The following is a 14,158-nucleotide window of genomic DNA, read 5'->3' on the forward strand; positions in this document are numbered from 1 at the left end:
CCTAAACTATGCGTCCTAGAGCGAAAAGGACCTTAATTCGTGATCACCCATAGAAAATCCAAAAATCGACCCAAATCCCGAACATTTTGAAATTTTTATATGAAAAATTTCTTTTGCTCATATCTCCTAAACTATGCGTCCTAGAGCGAAAAGGACCTTAATTCGTGATCACCCATAGAAAATCCAAAATTCTAGCCAAAACCCGAAAATTTTGAAATTTTTATATGAAAAACTTCTTTTGCTCATATCTCCTAAACTATGCGTCCTAGAGCGAAAAGGACCTTAATTCGTGATCACCCATAGAAAATCCAAAATTCCAGCCAAATCCCGAAAATTTTGAAATTTTTATATGAATAACTTATTTTGCTCATATCTCCTAAACTATGCGTCCTAGAGCGAAAAGGACCTTAATTTGTGATCACCCATAGAAAATCCAAAATTCCAGCCAAATCCCGAAAATTTTTAAATTTTTATATGAAAAACTTCTTTTGCTCATATCTCCTAAACTATGCGTCCTAGAGCGAAAAGGACCTTAATTCGTGATCACCCATAGAAAATCCAAAATTCCAGCCAAATCCCGAAAATTTTGAAATTTTTATATGAAAAACTTCTTTTGCTCATATCTCCTAAACTATGCGTCCTAGAGCGAAAAGGACCTTAATTCGTGATCACCCATAGAAAATCCCAAAATCGACCCAATTCCCGAAAATTTTGAAATTTTTATATGAAAAACTTATTTTGCTCATATCTCCTAAACTATGCGTCCTAAAGCGAAAAGGACCTTAATTCGTGATCACCCATAGAAAATCCAAAATTCCAGCCAAATCCCGAAAATTTTGAAATTTTTATATGAAAAACTTCTTTTGCTCATATCTCCTAAACTATGCGTCCTAGAGCGAAAAGGACCTTAATTCGTGATCACCCATAGAAAATCCAAAATTCCAGCCAAATCCCGAAAATTTTGAAATTTTTATATGAAAAACTTCTTTTGCTCATATCTCCTAAACTATGCGTCCTAGAGCGAAAAGGACCTTAATTCGTGATCACCCATAGAAAATCCAAAATTCCAGCCAAATCCCGAAAATTTTGAAATTTTTATATGAAAAACTTCTTTTGCTCATATCTCCTAAACTATGCGTCCTAGAGCGAAAAGGACCTTAATTCGTGATCACCCATAGAAAATCCAAAATTCCAGCCAAATCCCGAAAATTTTGAAATTTTTATATGAAAAACTTCTTTTGCTCATATCTCCTAAACTATGCGTCCTAGAGCGAAAAGGACCTTAATTCGTGATCACCCATAGAAAATCCAAAAATCGACCCAAATCCCGAAAATTTTGAAATTTTTATATGAAAAACTTCTTTTGCTCATATCTCCTAAACTATGCGTCCTAGAGCGAAAAGGACCTTAATTCGTGATCACCCATAGAAAATCCAAAATTCCAGCCAAATCCCGAAAATTTTGAAATTTTTATATGAAAAACTTCTTTTGCTCATATCTCCTAAACTATGCGTCCTAGAGCGAAAAGGACCTTAATTCGTGATCACTCATAGAAAATCCAAAAATCGACCCAATTCCCGAAAATTTTGAAATTTTTATATGAAAAACTTCTTTTGCTCATATCTCCTAAACTATGCGTCCTAGAGCGAAAAGGACCTTAATTCGTGATCACCCATAGAAAATCCAAAATTCCAGCCAAATCCCGAAAATTTTGAAATTTTTATATGAAAAACTTATTTTGCTCATATCTCCTAAACTATGCGTCCTAGAGCGAAAAGGACCTTAATTTGTGATCACCCATAGAAAATCCAAAATTCCAGCCAAATCCCGAAAATTTTGAAATTTTTATATGAAAAACTTCTTTTGCTCATATCTCCTAAACTATGCGTCCTAGAGCGAAAAGGACCTTAATTCGTGATCACCCATAGAAAATCCAAAAATCGACCCAAATCCCGAAAATTTTGAAATTTTTATATGAAAAACTTCTTTTGCTCATATCTCCTAAACTATGCGTCCTAGAGCGAAAAGGACCTTAGTTCGTGATCACCCATAGAAAATCCAAAATTCCAGCCAAATCCCGAAAATTTTGAAATTTTTATATGAAAAACTTCTTTTGCTCATATCTCCTAAACTATGCGTCCTAGAGCGAAAAGGACCTTAATTCGTGATCACCCATAGAAAATCCAAAATTCCAGCCAAATCCCGAAAATTTTGAAATTTTTATATGAAAAACTTATTTTGCTCATATCTCCTAAACTATGCGTCCTAGAGCGAAAAGGACCTTAATTTGTGATCACCCATAGAAAATCCAAAATTCCAGCCAAATCCCGAAAATTTTGAAATTTTTATATGAAAAACTTCTTTTGCTCATATCTCCTAAACTATGCGTCCTAGAGCGAAAAGGACCTTAATTCGTGATCACCCATAGAAAATCCAAAATTCCAGCCAAATCCTGAAAAATATTAAATTTTAATATGAAAAACTTCTTTTGCTCATATCTCCTAAACTATGCGTCCTAGAGCGAAAAGGACCTTAATTCGTGATCACCCATAGAAAATCCAAAATTCCAGCCAAATCCTGAAAAATATTAAATTTTTATATGAAAAACTTCTTTTGCTCATATCTCCTAAACTATGCGTCCTAGAGCGAAAAGGACCTTAATTCGTGATCACCCATAGAAAATCCAAAATTCCAGCCAAATCCCGAAAATTTTGAAATTTTTATATGAAAAATTTCTATTGCTCATATCTCCTAAACTATGCGTCCTAGAGTGAAAAGGACCTTAATTCGTGATCACCCATAGCAAATCCAAAATTCCAGCCAAATCCCGAAAATTTTGAAATTTTTATATGAAAAACTTCTTTTGCTCATATCTCCTAAACTATGCGTCCTAGAGCGGAACGGACCTTAATTCGTGATCACCCATAGAAAATCAAAAATTCCAGCCAAATCCCGAAAATTTTGAAATTTTTATATGAAAAACTTCTTTTGCTCATATCTCCTAAACTATGCGTCCTAGAGCAAAAAGGACCTTAATTCGTGATCACCCATAGAAAATCCAAAATTCCAGCCAAATCCCGAAAATTTTGAAATTTTTATATGAAAAACTTCTTTTGCTCATATCTCCTAAACTATGCGTCCTAGAGCGAAAAGGACCTTAATTCGTGATCACCCATAGAAAATCCAAAATTCCAGCCAAATCCCGAAAATTTTTAAATTTTTATATGAAAAACTTATTTTGCTCATATCTCCTAAACTATGCGTCCTAGAGCGAAAAGGACCTTAATTGTGATCTTTTGCTCATATCTCCTAAACTATGCGTCCTAGAGCGAAAAGGACCTTAATTCGTGATCACCCATAGAAAATCCAAAAATCGACCCAAATCCCGAAAATTTTGAAATTTTTATATGAAAAACTTCTTTTGCTCATATCTCCTAAACTATGCGTCCTAGAGCGAAAAGGACCTTAATTCGTGATTACCCATAGAAAATCCACAAATCGACCCAAATCCCGAAAATTTTGAAATTTTTGCTCATATCTCCTAAACTATGCGTCCTAGAGCAAAAAGGACCTTAATTCGTGATCACCCATAGAAAATCCAAAAATCGACCCAAATCCCGAAAATTTTGAAATTTTTATATGAAAAACTTCTTTTGCTCATATCTCCTAAACTATGCGTCCTAGAGCGAAAAGGACCTTAATTCGTGATCACCCATAGAAAATCCAAAATTCCAGCCAAATCCTGAAAAATATTAAATTTTTATATGAAAAACTTCTTTTGCTCATATATCCTAAACTATGCGTCCTAGAGCGAAAAGGACCTTAATTTGTGATCACCCATAGAAAATCCAAAATTCCAGCCAAATCCCGAAAATTTTGAAATTTTTATATGAAAAACTTCTTTTGCTCATATCTCCTAAACTATGCGTCCTAGAGCGAAAAGGACCTTAATTCGTGATCACCCATAGAAAATCCAAAATTCCAGCCAAATCCCGAAAATTTTGAAATTTTTATATGAAAAACTTCTTTTGCTCATATCTCCTAAACTATGCGTCCTAGAGCGAAAAGGACCTTAATTCGTGATCACCCATAGAAAATCCAAAATTCCAGCCAAATCCCGAAAATTTTGAAATTTTTATATGAAAAACTTCTTTTGCTCATATCTCCTAAACTATGCGTCCTAGAGCGAAAAGGACCTTAATTCGTGATCACCCATAGAAAATCCAAAATTCCAGCCAAATCCTGAAAAATATTAAATTTTTATATGAAAAACTTCTTTTGCTCATATCTCCTAAACTATGCGTCCTAGAGCGAAAAGGACCTTAATTCGTGATTACCCATAGAAAATCCACAAATCGACACAAATCCCGAAAATTTTGAAATTTTTGCTCATATCTCCTAAACTATGCGTCCTAGAGCGAAAAGGACCTTAATTCGTGATCACCCATAGAAAATCCAAAATTCCAGACAAATCCTGAAAAATATTAAATTTTTATATGAAAAACTTCTTTTGCTCATATCTCCTAAACTATGCGTCCTAGAGCGAAAAGGACCTTAATTTGTGATCACCCATAGAAAATCCAAAATTCCAGCCAAATCCTGAAAAATATTAAATTTTTATATGAAAAACTTCTTTTGCTCATATCTCCTAAACTATGCGTCCTAGAGCGAAAAGGACCTTAATTCGTGATCACCCATAGAAAATCCAAAATTCCAGCCAAATCCCGAAAATTTTGAAATTTTTATATGAAAAACTTCTTTTGCTCATATCTCCTAAACTATGCGTCCTAGAGCGAAAAGGACCTTAATTCGTGATCACCCATAGAAAATCCAAAATTCCAGCCAAATCCTGAAAAATATTAAATTTTTATATGAAAAACTTATTTTGCTCATATCTCCTAAACTATGCGTCCTAGAGCGAAAAGGACCTTAATTTGTGATCACCCATAGAAAATCCAAAATTCCAGCCAAATCCCGAAAATTTTGAAATTTTTATATGAAAAACTTCTTTTGCTCATATCTCCTAAACTATGCGTCCTAGAGCGAAAAGGACCTTAATTCGTGATCACCCATAGAAAATCCAAAATTCCAGCCAAATCCTGAAAAATATAAAATTTTTATATGAAAAACTTCTTTTGCTCATATCTCCTAAACTATGCGTCCTAGAGCGAAAAGGACCTTAATTCGTGATCACCCATAGACAATCCAAAAATCGACCCAAATCCCGAAAATTTTGAAATTTTTATATGAAAAACTTCTTTTGCTCATATCTCCTAAACTATGCGTCCTAGAGCGAAAAGGACCTTAATTCGTGATCACCCATAGAAAATCCAAAATTCCAGCCAAATCCTGAAAAATATTAAATTTTTATATGAAAAACTTCTTTTGCTCATATATCCTAAACTATGCGTCCTAGAGCGAAAAGGACCTTAATTTGTGATCACCCATAGAAAATCCAAAATTCCAGCCAAATCCCGAAAATTTTGAAATTTTTATATGAAAAACTTCTTTTGCTCATATCTCCTAAACTATGCGTCCTAGAGCGAAAAGGACCTTAATTCGTGATCACCCATAGAAAATCCAAAATTCCAGCCAAATCCCGAAAATTTTGAAATTTTTATATGAAAAACTTCTTTTGCTCATATCTCCTAAACTATGCGTCCTAGAGCGAAAAGGACCTTAATTCGTGATCACCCATAGAAAATCCAAAATTCCAGCCAAATCCCGAAAATTTTGAAATTTTTATATGAAAAACTTCTTTTGCTCATATCTCCTAAACTATGCGTCCTAGAGCGAAAAGGACCTTAATTCGTGATCACCCATAGAAAATCCAAAATTCCAGCCAAATCCTGAAAAATATTAAATTTTTATATGAAAAACTTCTTTTGCTCATATCTCCTAAACTATGCGTCCTAGAGCGAAAAGGACCTTAATTCGTGATCACCCATAGAAAATCCAAAATTCCAGCCAAATCCCGAAAATTTTGAAATTTTTATATGAAAAAATTCTTTTGCTCATATCTCCTAAACTATGCGTCCTAGAGCGAAAAGGACCTTAATTCGTGATTACCCATAGAAAATCCACAAATCGACACAAATCCCGAAAATTTTGAAATTTTTGCTCATATCTCCTAAACTATGCGTCCTAGAGCGAAAAGGACCTTAATTCGTGATCACCCATAGAAAATCCAAAATTCCAGCCAAATCCTGAAAAATATTAAATTTTTATATGAAAAACTTCTTTTGCTCATATCTCCTAAACTATGCGTCCTAGAGCGAAAAGGACCTTAATTTGTGATCACCCATAGAAAATCCAAAATTCCAGCCAAATCCTGAAAAATATTAAATTTTTATATGAAAAACTTCTTTTGCTCATATCTCCTAAACTATGCGTCCTAGAGCGAAAAGGACCTAAATTCGTGATCACCCATAGAAAATCCAAAATTCCAGCCAAATCCCGAAAATTTTGAAATTTTTATATGACAAACTTCTTTTGCTCATATCTCCTAAACTATGCGTCCTAGAGCGAAAAGGACCTTAATTCGTGATCACCCATAGAAAATCCAAAATTCCAGCCAAATCCTGAAAAATATTAAATTTTTATATGAAAAACTTCTTTTGCTCATATCTCCTAAACTATGCGTCCTAGAGCGAAAAGGACCTTAATTTGTGATCACCCATAGAAAATCCAAAATTCCAGCCAAATCCCGAAAATTTTGAAATTTTTATATGAAAAACTTCTTTTGCTCATATCTCCTAAACTATGCGTCCTAGAGCGAAAAGGACCTTAATTCGTGATCACCCATAGAAAATCCAAAATTCCAGCCAAATCCTGAAAAATATAAAATTTTTATATGAAAAACTTCTTTTGCTCATATCTCCTAAACTATGCGTCCTAGAGCGAAAAGGACCTTAATTCGTGATCACCCATAGACAATCCAAAAATCGATCCAAATCCCGAAAATTTTGAAATTTTTATATGAAAAACTTCTTTTGCTCATATCTCCTAAACTATGCGTCCTAGAGCGAAAAGGACCTTAATTCGTGATCACCCATAGAAAATCCAAAATTCCAGCCAAATCCTGAAAAATATTAAATTTTTATATGAAAAACTTCTTTTGCTCATATCTCCTAAACTATGCGTCCTAGAGCGAAAAGGACCTTAATTTGTGATCACCCATAGAAAATCCAAAATTCCAGCCAAATCCCGAAAATTTTGAAATTTTTATATGAAAAACTTCTTTTGCTCATATCTCCTAAACTATGCGTCCTAGAGCGAAAAGGACCTTAATTCGTGATCACCCATAGAAAATCCAAAATTCCAGCCAAATCCTGAAAAATATTAAATTTTTATATGAAAAACTTCTTTTGCTCATATCTCCTAAACTATGCGTCCTAGAGCGAAAAGGACCTTAATTCGTGATCACCCATAGACAATCCAAAAATCGACCCAAATCCCGAAAATTTTGAAATTTTTATATGAAAAACTTCTTTTGCTCATATCTCCTAAACTATGCGTCCTAGAGCGAAAAGGACCTTAATTCGTGATCACCCATAGAAAATCCAAAATACCAGCCAAATCCTGAAAAATATTAAATTTTTATATGAAAAACTTCTTTTGCTCATATATCCTAAACTATGCGTCCTAGAGCGAAAAGGACCTTAATTTGTGATCACCCATAGAAAATCCAAAATTCCAGCCAAATCCCGAAAATTTTGAAATTTTTATATGAAAAACTTCTTTTGCTCATATCTCCTAAACTATGCGTCCTAAAGCGAAAAGGACCTTAATTCGTGATCACCCATAGAAAATCCAAAATTCCAGCCAAATCCCGAAAATTTTGAAATTTTTATATGAAAAACTTCTTTTGCTCATATCTCCTAAACTATGCGTCCTAGAGCGAAAAGGACCTTAATTCGTGATCACCCATAGAAAATCCAAAATTCCAGCCAAATCCCGAAAATTTTGAAATTTTTATATGAAAAACTTCTTTTGCTCATATCTCCTAAACTATGCGTCCTAGAGCGAAAAGGACCTTAATTCGTGATCACCCATAGAAAATCCAAAATTCCAGCCAAATCCTGAAAAATATTAAATTTTTATATGAAAAACTTCTTTTGCTCATATCTCCTAAACTATGCGTCCTAGAGCGAAAAGGACCTTAATTCGTGATCACCCATAGAAAATCCAAAATTCCAGCCAAATCCCGAAAATTTTGAAATTTTTATATGAAAAAATTCTTTTGCTCATATCTCCTAAACTATGCGTCCTAGAGCGAAAAGGACCTTAATTCGTGATTACCCATAGAAAATCCACAAATCGACACAAATCCCGAAAATTTTGAAATTTTTGCTCATATCTCCTAAACTATGCGTCCTAGAGCGAAAAGGACCTTAATTCGTGATCACCCATAGAAAATCCAAAATTCCAGCCAAATCCTGAAAAATATTAAATTTTTATATGAAAAACTTCTTTTGCTCATATCTCCTAAACTATGCGTCCTAGAGCGAAAAGGACCTTAATTTGTGATCACCCATAGAAAATCCAAAATTCCAGCCAAATCCTGAAAAATATTAAATTTTTATATGAAAAACTTCTTTTGCTCATATCTCCTAAACTATGCGTCCTAGAGCGAAAAGGACCTTAATTCGTGATCACCCATAGAAAATCCAAAATTCCAGCCAAATCCCGAAAATTTTGAAATTTTTATATGACAAACTTCTTTTGCTCATATCTCCTAAACTATGCGTCCTAGAGCGAAAAGGACCTTAATTCGTGATCACCCATAGAAAATCCAAAATTCCAGCCAAATCCTGAAAAATATTAAATTTTTATATGAAAAACTTCTTTTGCTCATATCTCCTAAACTATGCGTCCTAGAGCGAAAAGGACCTTAATTTGTGATCACCCATAGAAAATCCAAAATTCCAGCCAAATCCCGAAAATTTTGAAATTTTTATATGAAAAACTTCTTTTGCTCATATCTCCTAAACTATGCGTCCTAGAGCGAAAAGGACCTTAATTCGTGATCACCCATAGAAAATCCAAAATTCCAGCCAAATCCTGAAAAATATAAAATTTTTATATGAAAAACTTCTTTTGCTCATATCTCCTAAACTATGCGTCCTAGAGCGAAAAGGACCTTAATTCGTGATCACCCATAGACAATCCAAAAATCGATCCAAATCCCGAAAATTTTGAAATTTTTATATGAAAAACTTCTTTTGCTCATATCTCCTAAACTATGCGTCCTAGAGCGAAAAGGACCTTAATTCGTGATCACCCATAGAAAATCCAAAATTCCAGCCAAATCCTGAAAAATATTAAATTTTTATATGAAAAACTTCTTTTGCTCATATCTCCTAAACTATGCGTCCTAGAGCGAAAAGGACCTTAATTTGTGATCACCCATAGAAAATCCAAAATTCCAGCCAAATCCCGAAAATTTTGAAATTTTTATATGAAAAACTTCTTTTGCTCATATCTCCTAAACTATGCGTCCTAGAGCGAAAAGGACCTTAATTCGTGATCACCCATAGAAAATCCAAAATTCCAGCCAAATCCTGAAAAATATTAAATTTTTATATGAAAAACTTCTTTTGCTCATATCTCCTAAACTATGCGTCCTAGAGCGAAAAGGACCTTAATTCGTGATCACCCATAGAAAATCCAAAATTCCAGCCAAATCCTGAAATTTGAAATTTTTATATGAAAAACTTCTTTTGCTCATATCTCCTAAACTATGCGTCCTAGAGCGAAAATGACCTTAATTCGTGATCACCCATAGAAAATCCAAAATTCCAGCCAAATCCTGAAAAATATTAAATTTTTATATGAAAAACTTCTTTTGCTCATATCTCCTAAACTATGCGTCCTAGAGCGAAAAGAACCTTAATTCGTGATCACCCATAGAAAATCCAAAATTCCAGCCAAATCCCGAAAATTTTGAAATTTTTATATGAAAAACTTCTTTTGCTCATATCTCCTAAACTATGCGTCCTAGAGCGAAAAGGACCTTAATTCGTGATCACCCATAGAAAATCCAAAAATCGACCCAAATCCCGAAAATTTTGAAATTTTTATATGAAAAACTTCTTTTGCTCATATCTCCTAAACTATGCGTCCTAGAGCAAAAAGGACCTTAATTCGTGATCACCCATAGAAAATCCAAAATTCCAGCCAAATCCCGAAAATTTTGAAATTTTTATATGAAAAACTTCTTTTGCTCATATCTCCTAAACTATGCGTCCTAGAGCGAAAAGGACCTTAATTCGTGATCACTCATAGAAAATCCAAAAATCGACCCAATTCCCGAAAATTTTGAAATTTTTATATGAAAAACTTCTTTTGCTCATATCTCCTAAACTATGCGTCCTAGAGCGAAAAGGACCTTAATTCGTGATCACCCATAGAAAATCCAAAATTCCAGCCAAATCCCGAAAATTTTGAAATTTTTATATGAAAAACTTATTTTGCTCATATCTCCTAAACTATGCGTCCTAGAGCGAAAAGGACCTTAATTTGTGATCACCCATAGAAAATCCAAAATTCCAGCCAAATCCCGAAAATTTTGAAATTTTTATATGAAAAACTTCTTTTGCTCATATCTCCTAAACTATGCGTCCTAGAGCGAAAAGGACCTTAATTCGTGATCACCCATAGAAAATCCAAAAATCGACCCAAATCCCGAAAATTTTGCAATTTTTATATGAAAAACTTCTTTTGCTCATATCTCCTAAACTATGCGTCCTAGAGCAAAAAGGACCTTAATTCGTGATCACCCATAGAAAATCCAAAATTCCAGCCAAATCCCGAAAATTTTGAAATTTTTATATGAAAAACTTCTTTTGCTCATATCTCCTAAACTATGCGTCCTAGAGCGAAAAGGACCTTAATTCGTGATCACTCATAGAAAATCCAAAAATCGACCCAATTCCCGAAAATTTTGAAATTTTTATATGAAAAACTTCTTTTGCTCATATCTCCTAAACTATGCGTCCTAGAGCGAAAAGGACCTTAATTCGTGATCACCCATAGAAAATCCAAAATTCCAGCCAAATCCCGAAAATTTTGAAATTTTTATATGAAAAACTTCTTTTGCTCATATCTCCTAAACTATGCGTCCTAGAGCGAAAAGGACCTTAATTCGTGATCACCCATAGAAAATCCAAAATTCCAGCCAAATCCCGAAAATTTTGAAATTTTTATATGAAAAACTTATTTTGCTCATATCTCCTAAACTATGCGTCCTAGAGCGAAAAGGACCTTAATTTTTGATCACCCATAGAAAATCCAAAATTCCAGCCAAATCCCGAAAATTTTGAAATTTTTATATGAAAAACTTTTTTTGCTCATATCTCCTAAACTATGCGTCCTAGAGCGAAAAGGACCTTAATTCGTGATCACCCATAGAAAATCCAAAAATCGACCCAAATCCCGAAAATTTTGAAATTTTTATATGAAAAATTTCTTTTGCTCATATCTCCTAAACTATGCGTCCTAGAGCAAAAAGGACCTTAATTCGTGATCACCCATAGAAAATCCAAAATTCCAGCCAAATCACGAAAATTTTGAAATTTTTATATGAAAAACTTCTTTTGCTCATATCTCCTAAACTATGCGTCCTAGAGCGAAAATGACCTTAATTCGTGATCACCCATAGAAAATCCAAAATTCCAGCCAAATCCTGAAAAATATTAAATTTTTATATGAAAAACTTCTTTTGCTCATATCTCCTAAACTATGCGTCCTAGAGCGAAAAGAACCTTAATTCGTGATCACCCATAGAAAATCCAAAATTCCAGCCAAATCCCGAAAATTTTGAAATTTTTATATGAAAAACTTCTTTTGCTCATATCTCCTAAACTATGCGTCCTAGAGCGAAAAGGACCTTAATTCGTGATCACCCATAGAAAATCCAAAATTTCAGCCAAATCCCGAAAATTTTGAAATTTTTATATGAAAAACTTCTTTTGCTCATATCTCCTAAACTATGCGTCCTAGAGCAAAAAGGACCTTAATTCGTGATCACCCATAGAAAATCCAAAATTCCAGCCAAATCCCGAAAATTTTGAAATTTTTTTATGAAAAACCTCTTTTGCTCATATCTCCTAAACTATGCGTCCTAGAGCGAAAAGGACCTTAATTCGTGATCACTCATAGAAAATCCAAAAATCGACCCAATTCCCGAAAATTTTGAAATTTTTATATGAAAAACTTCTTTTGCTCATATCTCCTAAACTATGCGTCCTAGAGCGAAAAGGACCTTAATTCGTGATCACCCATAGAAAATCCAAAATTCCAGCCAAATCCCGAAAATTTTGAAATTTTTATATGAAAAACTTATTTTGCTCATATCTCCTAAACTATGCGTCCTAGAGCGAAAAGGACCTTAATTTGTGATCACCCATAGAAAATCCAAAATTCCAGCCAAATCCCGAAAATTTTGAAATTTTTATATGAAAAACTTCTTTTGCTCATATCTCCTAAACTATGCGTCCTAGAGCGAAAAGGACCTTAATTCGTGATCACCCATAGAAAATCCAAAATTCCAGCCAAATCCCGAAAATTTTGAAATTTTTATATGAAAAACTTCTTTTGCTCATATCTCCTAAACTATGCGTCCTAGAGCGAAAAGGACCTTAATTCGTGATCACCCATAGAAAATCCAAAAATCGACCAAATCCCGAAAATTTTGAAATTTTTATATGAAAAACTTCTTTTGCTCATATCTCCTAAACTATGCGTCCTAGAGCAAAAAGGACCTTAATTCGTGATCACCCATAGAAAATCCAAAATTCCAGCCAAATCCCGAAAATTTTGAAATTTTTATATGAAAAACTTCTTTTGCTCATATCTCCTAAACTATGCGTCCTAGAGCGAAAATGACCTTAATTCGTGATCACCCATAGAAAATCCAAAATTCCAGCCAAATCCTGAAAAATATTAAATTTTTATATGAAAAACTTCTTTTGCTCATATCTCCTAAACTATGCGTCCTAGAGCGAAAAGAACCTTAATTCGTGATCACCCATAGAAAATCCAAAATTCCAGCCAAATCCCGAAAATTTTGAAATTTTTATATGAAAAACTTCTTTTGCTCATATCTCCTAAACTATGCGTCCTAGAGCGAAAAGGACCTTAATTCGTGATCACCCATAGAAAATCCAAAAATCGACCCAAATCCCGAAAATTTTGAAATTTTTATATGAAAAACTTCTTTTGCTCATATCTCCTAAACTATGCGTCCTAGAGCAAAAAGGACCTTAATTCGTGATCACCCATAGAAAATCCAAAATTCCAGCCAAATCCCGAAAATTTTGAAATTTTTATATGAAAAACTTCTTTTGCTCATATCTCCTAAACTATGCGTCCTAGAGCGAAAAGGACCTTAATTCGTGATCACTCATAGAAAATCCAAAAATCGACCCAATTCCCGAAAATTTTGAAATTTTTATATGAAAAACTTCGTTTGCTCATATCTCCTAAACTATGCGTCCTAGAGCGAAAAGGACCTTAATTCGTGATCACCCATAGAAAATCCAAAATTCCAGCCAAATCCCGAAAATTTTGAAATTTTTATATGAAAAACTTATTTTGCTCATATCTCCTAAACTATGCGTCCTAGAGCGAAAAGGACCTTAATTTGTGATCACCCATAGAAAATCCAAAATTCCAGCCAAATCCCGAAAATTTTGAAATTTTTATATGAAAAACTTCTTTTGCTCATATCTCCTAAACTATGCGTCCTAGAGCGAAAAGGACCTTAATTCGTGATCACCCATAGAAAATCCAAAAATCGACCCAAATCCCGAAAATTTTGAAATTTTTATATGAAAAACTTCTTTTGCTCATATCTCCTAAACTATGCGTCCTAGAGCGAAAAGGACCTTAGTTCGTGATCACCCATAGAAAATCCAAAATTCCAGCCAAATCCCGAAAATTTTGAAATTTTTATATGAAAAACTTCTTTTGCTCATATCTCCTTAACTATGCGTCCTAGAGCGAAAAGGACCTTAATTCGTGATCACCCATAGAAAATCCAAAATTCCAGCCAAATCCCGAAAATTTTGAAATTTTTATATGAAAAACTTATTTTGCTCATATCTCCTAAACTATGCGTCCTAGAGCGAAAAGGACCTTAATTTGTGATCACCCA

The sequence above is a fragment of the Haematobia irritans genome, chromosome 2 (assembly GCF_050003625.1).
Source record: "Haematobia irritans isolate KBUSLIRL chromosome 2, ASM5000362v1, whole genome shotgun sequence".
Lineage (NCBI taxonomy): Eukaryota > Metazoa > Arthropoda > Insecta > Diptera > Muscidae > Haematobia > Haematobia irritans.